The following is an 8,290-nucleotide window of genomic DNA, read 5'->3' as shown; positions in this document are numbered from 1 at the left end:
CCTTCAAAACAGTGGCTTAAAACAACCATTTATTATGCCTCACAATTCTGTGGACTGGGATTTGGCCATGGCTTGTGTATTTCACTACTAGAACCAGAATGGCCAGGATGACTTCTTCATGCACAAGTCTTCCATTTTAGCTAGCATGGGTTGAACAATGAGGTTTGGCTGGTAAAGTTCCACTGGAGTCAGATATTTGGGGCTTTGGTTCTCTCTGTTGGTTGGATTCCTCGGTCTTCTCCATGTAGTATCAGAGCCTCTCTTTCTCCACATGGCTTCTTCATGTAGGACTTTGGGCAAGGTAGCTAGATTTCTTAACTTGTCAGGCTTAAGCCTGGAACTGACATCGTCACTTCTGCTACATTGTGTTCGCTATAGTAAGTCGTAGGGTCAGCCTGGATTCAGTGTGGGAGAGGGGCTACACAAGGGGGTGGATACTGGGAGGGGTGGTTCTTCAGGGGAGAGGAGGTACCTTGTGGAGACTAGCTACTCCAGCGCACGTGTCCCCTGACAACATCATTTCCTGGAACCTCAATCATAAAATCAAGTGTTTCTCAAGATGTATCTTTCATGTAATCTGAGGCTTAAGAAATAAATGCTTTTCAGGAAAAGAGAACCTGGTTTAAAAGATTTGGGAGACAGTACGAACTATAGCCCTTCTCTTGAGCTTATGATGGCATGCTAAAAACAGGATTTTGCAGTATAAAAATTTATTTTGTTTAACCCACATTTTCTACACATTTAAGTGCATAGAACTGTGCCTGGCACCTAGTAATCATTTATAAATATTTGTTGAATCAGATTTATCACAGGACCCTCTTCCACAAAACACACATTGACATTACAAAGAATTGATATTTCCAACAGAAGGAACTTTGGGAAAATAGGTCTATCATGTGAGAAGAGAGTATATGATTCTGAGTTTCTTCCAGACCTACAACCCCCATCTAGGTGCTTTCTAATGAATGAATTGCTGTACCTTAGACTACAGAACCCCATCTCCTAGTTGCAGGTGATGAGACTCCAGATGGACACCTGACCTGGGGGCAACTAATTTACAAGATATGCCGGCATGAGAGCTTTCACCAAAAGGGGTAGCCTAAATTGGATTGTGATAGACAGATCAAATTAGATCCTGTTACTTGGGTAGTTTGTGAGAAAATCCGTCAGTTATTTGGTAGAGGTAGAACTAGTAGAAGCAGAAGGGGAGAATAAAGGAGTTTCCATCCTACGGAGCACGACGGGGTTATTTCTTTTTAAATATTTTATTTCTTTGAGAAAGAGAGAGTGTAAGCATGAGTTGGGGAAGGAGAGGCAGAGGGAAAGGGAGAAGCAGACTCCCTACTGAGCAGGGAGCCCGATGCGCGACTCGATCCCAGGACCCTGGGATCATGACCTGAGCTGAGGGCAGACACTTCACCAACTGAACCACCCAGGCGCCCCTGGTGTTATTTCTTTATTATCCTATTTTGTGTGGCTACTAAAAACTCCTCTTCTTTCCCTTTCTTCCCCCATCTTGAGAATAAAACCCCATTAACTAAGGTGGCCATCTGTGTTTCTATTTCTTACTATCTGAAAGAGTCTAATTAGTACGTGATGTCAGGGAGTGAGACCTATGTTCTCTTTTTCAGAATGAGAAAACACTCTATTCAATTGTATAGTCAGGGGAGTAGTGCCACTGTGACATGGCCCTTTGCGAGCATGCAAACACGGCAGGAGCTCCTACTGTGCACCCAACAATAGGTAGGACAGAGGCAGCTGGCAAATGAACTGCTCAGTGTTCTCAACTGTTGTAGGAAACTCTGATTAATAGCTGCAGAAGAAACTGGCTATAGGCGAGGATGTTTCTTTAAAGGATCTCAGAAATATGTGATGAAAATTCTAGTTCTGGACATGTTATTTTCCCCCACCGACTACTGAGAAGGAATATGAGAACATTAAGTATAGGAGGAAGGTGCAGGTGGAAGGAAAGAGCACATGGACACCAGGGAAGCTGGAACTGTGCAAATTTCACTAATTACTAAAGCAGAGCTCTTCTAGGGAACGGCAGGAAACCAGGAGAAAGGGTTGCTGGCCACTAGTTTAAGCCTACGGTGGAGTCAAAATGCAACCACTCCCTAGGGTATTTATTAGGAGAGGGTGGTGTGCAGTGGAGAACAGCACCCAGAAAACTCAGATTAAGTCCACAGAAATGCATGTCTGGAATGTCAGTGAGAAGAGACAGAATACTGATCTAAACACCAAGTCAAATAGTGGGCATGGTTGCAATTTTCAGGAGGGAGAATTAGGTTGAGATGCCGGGAGTAAATAGAACTTGCCTGCTGTTGTCCAGACAGCCGCAGAGGATGCCGACCATTTGGGGATTTAGCATTTGGTGTCATGATTCCTTTTTTAAAAATAGTCTTTATTTTTTAAAAACAGTTTTACTTTACAGATAAATTAAGCAGATGGTACAGAGAGTTCCCATATAGCCCCACACCCCATTTTCCTATTGTTAGTATTTACCTTTGTATAAGACATTGTTACACTTAATGAATCAATACTGATACATTATTAACTCAAGTCCAGGGTTTATTTGGATTTCCTTAGTTTTTGAATTTCTACCTGATTTCTTTTTCTGTCCCAGGACCCCAACCAGGACACCACGTTACATTTAGTTGTCATGTCTTCTTAGACTCCTCTGGCTGTGACAGTTTCTTAGACTTGCCTTGTTTTTGGTGACCTTGGCAGTTCTAAGGAATACTGGTGAGGTATTTTGTAGGTTGTCTGTCTAATGAAATTTGTCTGATGTTTTCCTCATGATTCAACTGGGCTTATGAGTTTTTAGAGGAAGATCACGGGGCCAAGTGTCATTTTCATCACATCATACCAAGACTACACGCTGTCAACGTGATTTATCTCTGTTGATGTTGATCTTGCTTACCTGGCTGAGTTGGTATTTGTCAAGTTTTTTTACTGTGAAGTTACTGTTTACTTTCCATTTCCATAATGTAGAGGAAGTGAGCACAGCCCATATTTAAGGAGTAGAAATTTATGCTCCCTTTCCTTGAGATTTGAATATCTACATAAATTATTTAGAATCCTTCTGCATGGGCTATTTGTCTCATTTCCCCATTTGTATATTTATTCAGTCATTTATGTGTCAATATGGACTCAGAGATATTTATTTTACACTTGTGATAATCCCATACGCTTTATTTTGTTCCTCAAATTTTTTCCAGCTTCGGCCATTGGGAGCTCTTTCGTTTGGGGGCTGTACTCCTTTGACAGACCTATAGGAATGCAGTGCTTTGTTGTTTTTGTTTTTTATTTTTTGTACTTCAAAAACACTCTGGCACTCCAAGGTGTTCCAGGCTCACCTTGTGTATTTCTTCACTAGTCCTAGAATCAGCCATTTCTCCCACAAACTTGGTTCCTTTGACTGGAAATGGTATTAGAAACCAAGGTCTGGACTCACTTTACTGGGGTGCTGTTTCCTTTGAGTCCTCTCAGGTGACAGAGCAAAGAAACACGAATATCACTTACGTATATACACATATCTATAAATATTTCTGTACATAATCATCTGCATCTGTATTAAGCTAAACATGCGTTCTTACTAATGTGTCCAATTCAAATCCACTACCAAATCTATTATGTCCTCCCGTCTCTCCTCCCCCCACCTTGCTTATCTGACTCTCACTGCAATGGTGAGAAACCTGGCTCCTACTTTGTGCCATCCACTTATGGAATTGTTTAATTCCATTACACATGCATAGCAGCAGCAGAAGTAAGCTGTCCCCTTATGGGGAATGACTTTATCAACTAGGTCAGTGCTTGTGTGCAGTTCCTTTTGCCTTTAGTTTCAGACTCCAGCTATTTCCACATTTACTTAGGTGCACCCTACTCTCCTTTAGAGGCACTATAAGAAAATGAAAAGGATGGAGGAGTACGTTTACAGATTAAGGTCATTTTAAAGGGGAGCTTGGGTGGCTCACTTGGTTAAGCATCTGCCTTCAGCTCAGGTCATGATCTCAGGGTCCTGGGATCGAGCCCCATGTTGGGCTCCCTGTTCAGCGGGGAGCCTGCTTCTCCCTTTCCCTCTCCCCTCTCTCTCCCTCTCTGTTCGTGTTCTTGCTCTTGCTCACTTTCTCTCAAATAAATAAATAAAATCTTCAAAAAAATAAAATCATTTTAAAGACATAGCACACTTTTTAAATTGTCAAGACTAAATTATACTGTCTAGGGATATATGTTAAATGGTGAAGCTTAAAAAAAAAAAGCAAAGAAGTTATAACTATAAAAGTAACCACATAAAAAAAGCAACTTCTACTTCTGGGAAGATAAAGTGTCAGTGATTGGATGTCATCTCCCACCAGAAACAACGAACAAAGCCCACTAAAATAATAAATGAAACAATGGCTTCCTGACATTGGCTACCAGGCAGTGTAGGCCAGTGACCCCTGAGAGACCAGGAAATAATGAGGTAAGCCTTACAACCAACCGTCTCAGCTTACTATCTGCAGAGAGTTTCCTGGCCACAGTGCAGCGACGGGAACCCAGGCAGAAATCTGTGGTCCCGCTGAGTTAAGAAGTTGAGGCTGGGACTCGGGGAGGTAGAGGATAGAGTACTTGAGAGGGCAGAGCTACCACAGAGAAAGCTCCAAAGATGGCAGAAAGTGCACCGGGCCAAAGGCACGTGAGGAAACTAACACAGGACAGAGAAAAATACCATCCAAAAGAAGCAAAGTGGAAAACGCCCTGAGCTCACAACCAGCAGAAAATAGGTTGTGTTCCCACTAGCCAGAGTGGAAAACCGTGGCTTTGGGCAAAGTACTCAAAATGGTATTCTGAGTGATGGGGCACAATTAGTCATAGGCTAAGGCCTTGAAAGGACCAGACTATTTCTGAGTAACTTAACTGAAAAATTTTTATAGGACTACAAAAATATGCAGCATACAACAAGGTAAAATTCACAATATTAGGGGTCTGGTAAAGACAAGGAAAGAGGAAGATATAACCTACAGTGAGAAAAATGAATCAATACAAAGAGATGAAAACACAGAAAACAGAATTAGTGGATAAGGACATTAAAATGGTTACTTTACATATATTCAAACAGGTAGGAGAAAGATTGCTCATGTGAAATGGAAGCATGAAGATACATTTTTAAAAAGAGACCCACACTGGCGTGCCTGGGAGGCTCAGATGGTTAATGGCCTGGCTCTCGATTTCTGTTCAGGTCATGATATCCAGGTTGTGAGATTGAGCCCTGTGTCGGGCTCTGTGCTGGACATGAAGTCTGCTTGGGATTCTTTCTCTTCCTCTCTCCCTCTGCCTCTCCTACCACCCCCTCAAAAAATAAATAAACAAAAATGAAATAAAAGAGACCCATGCTGAACTTCTAGAGATGAAAAATAAAATGTTTGAGATAGAATATATACAGAATTTTCAAAACTCAGTAATAAGAAAACAAACAATTCAATTAGAAAATGGGCAAAAGATCTGATCAGACCCTTAACCAAAGAAGATATACAGATAGCAAATAAGCACATGAAAAGATGTTTAACATCATTAGTCATCAGGGAAGTGCAAATTAAAACTATAATGAGATACCATTGCATACTATCACAATGACTAAATTTAAAAACCAACTATAACAACCTATTGGCAATAATGTGGAGAAACTATAATTCTCATGCACTGCTAGGAAGAATGTAAAATTGTACCACCACTTTGGAAAATGGTTTTGGCTGTTTTTCAAAAAATTAAACATAGGCCTACCATATGGCCTAGTCATTCCCCTGATACTGATACGTCTTGATTTTTCCCCGGGCGTGGGGGGTGGGGAAGAAAACATATACTCACACGAAGACTTGAATATGAATGTTCATGGCAATTTTATTTGCAAGAGTCCCAAACTGAAATCACCCGAATATCCTTCAATAGGTGAATAAACAAATCATGGCATATGCACATGTTGTGAGTTTAACTAAACCACTCCACGGTATTGCTGCAGAGACCTGCAGAGACCTTACACTGACACTAGCCCCTCATGCAAGCACATACCCTAGATAACAGCCCACAGAGTCACAAGCAAATAAAGTTCCTGATATGACTTCCCCAACTGCCCTTGTGATAACAGTCTCCCCAACCTTCCAGGACTTTCCCCTATGTGCCCCTCAGATAAGACCCCACAGGGGTGCCTGGGTGGCTCAGTCAGTTAAGCATCTACCTTCAGCTCAGGTCATGATCTGGGGGTCTTGAGTTCCCTGCTCAATGGGGAGCCTGCTTCTCTCTCTTCCCCTGCCCCTCCCCCTGCTTATACTCTTTCTCTCTCATGAATAAATAAAATCTCACCAAAAAAAAAAAAAAAAAAAAAAAGAAAGATGAGACCCCCTCGGAGCTTACCAGAACCCCTGTTCTCTTTGATTTGAATTAATTAATCGGCCTTAGCCTGGGGACCAGAGCATTCCACCTTGGAATCCTAATAAAGGCATTTGCCCCAGGTCCTGCCTCTTTCTCTGCCTGCACCCTGCCTAGTGTGGCCCCTCAAAGTGTGCCGTGTACTTCCTCAAAGACCTATGAGTAATAAACCTCTTTATGTCTTTTGCATTCTGTTGTTGAGTCACAATTTACCATCCAGCACCTGTGCTCTACCTAACAAATGTTAATTTAACAAAATCCTAACACCATACAATGGAATAGCAGTCATCAACAAAATGGAATAAACTATTGATATACACAACAACATGGATGAGCTTCATCATAATGATGCTGAAAGAATCTAGGGAAAAGAATATATGCTGTGTTTGGTGTTGCTTCCCATTACTTATTACTCAGCTATTTTAACAGAGAGAAATTATTAACACAATGTTTTACATGGTAATGTGCTTAAAGGTAATTTGTGGATTTGATTAAATTCTTGTTTTCAGGTACAATTGACACCTAAATTAGAATAACTTTAGAACTGGAAGAATTCCTTGAGATAAATTTATCCAAAATGTGAAGAAATGGAATTGCCTTGACAGGAGGGGTGATGATTCCTACAAACTGGCTTCTGGCAAGCCCAGAGACTTGAAGTGAGTAGGAGGAAGGGAATTTTCCAGAAACTGCAGTGATTCCTTCCAGATGGAAATAAAATATCTCCGCTTGCCTCCAAATCGTCCCACCAGTTTCTCAGTTGGTGGGGCTTTAACTAACAATAGGGAGGGTGGAGGGTGAATGGGATCCTTGTGCACATTACCTCTGGCTTGTGCAGCAAGTTTTAAGTTCTGTCCATCCCAGACCACCTTCTGAGACCGATGCTCTGCTAACTACCCAGGTGAGTGACTTATGGTATATTACCAAGCTTTTACAAAACTATTACCCTCTTCCTGAGAATACCTGTGTTCCTAAAAGGGTTAAGATACACTTTGCTCTGGGTTTCCTAATTTCTATAGCTCCTTGGTTTAGCTTAAAATATTTAATTTGCTCTTTTCAGTTTTGATGACTGTTGGAACATACAATATGTCATGAGGGTAAGTATCTCAGATATCTAGGAACTCCCATTCATTATTTAGAGCAGTAGTTCTCAAAGTATGGTCCTCTCTCACTAATGGCTTTGCCTCATACTTACATGAGAAAATAAACACCCTCAGTGGAAAGTGTCTCATCTTCCTACCTCCTATACAAATGGGCTGGCATCTTGTGTCCTGGATTCCAACCCTTGAAGACCTCCATCGATCCGTTAATTACCTTTGCTCTCTGTTGGGTCATTCTTACCAGCATATAATTTACTTTAGTTTATCCTCTCTTTTTAAAATATCCTACCTTGATTCTGTATTGTTCTTCAGCTTTGTCTCATTTTTCTACTCTTTTTTTAGGCCAAACATCTATTTTTTTTAAAGATTTTTATTTATTTATTTCAGAGAGAGAGAGCGCGAGAGAGCGCACAAGCAGGGGCAGCGACAGAGGGAGAGGGAGAAGCAGATTCCCCACTGAGCAAGGAGCCTAATGTGGGACTGGATTCCAGGACCCTGGGATCACAACCGGAGCCAAAGGCAGTCGCCTAACCGACTGAGCCACCCAGGTGCCCTTAAGCCAAACATCTTAAGGGTTGTTCCCACATGCTCACTTCCTTTGACCTCTAATTCAGTCTTTTAAAAAAGTTTTTTGTATGTCTGTGTCAAAATTATGTATCCAAATAGTTTAGGCTCAAATGATTCTACAAGGAATTTTAAGACAAAGAGCAAATCCCTGGTCATCTTCACCTCCTCCCCCAGTTTTCCTTCCCTAGAGGCAACCACTCTAAAGTCTTCCAGGTAAATCT

At 41.4% G+C, this 8,290-nt stretch overlaps 1 long non-coding RNA gene across 1 annotated transcript in view; it reads right to left on the bottom strand.

The window, feature by feature from the left end:
- LOC148109044 (uncharacterized) overlaps positions 1 to 8,290 on the bottom strand; it is a 63,279-nt gene that overhangs the window by 49,131 nt on the left and 5,858 nt on the right. The gene's annotated exons all lie outside the window — the stretch shown is intronic.

This window comes from Ursus americanus, chromosome 13 (genome assembly GCF_024610735.1).
Source record: "Ursus americanus isolate L20-20 chromosome 13, mUrsAme1.1.p, whole genome shotgun sequence".
Lineage (NCBI taxonomy): Eukaryota > Metazoa > Chordata > Mammalia > Carnivora > Ursidae > Ursus > Ursus americanus.
The sequence above is the reverse complement of the archived record's forward strand: the minus strand, read 5'-3'. Positions and strand labels throughout refer to the sequence as shown.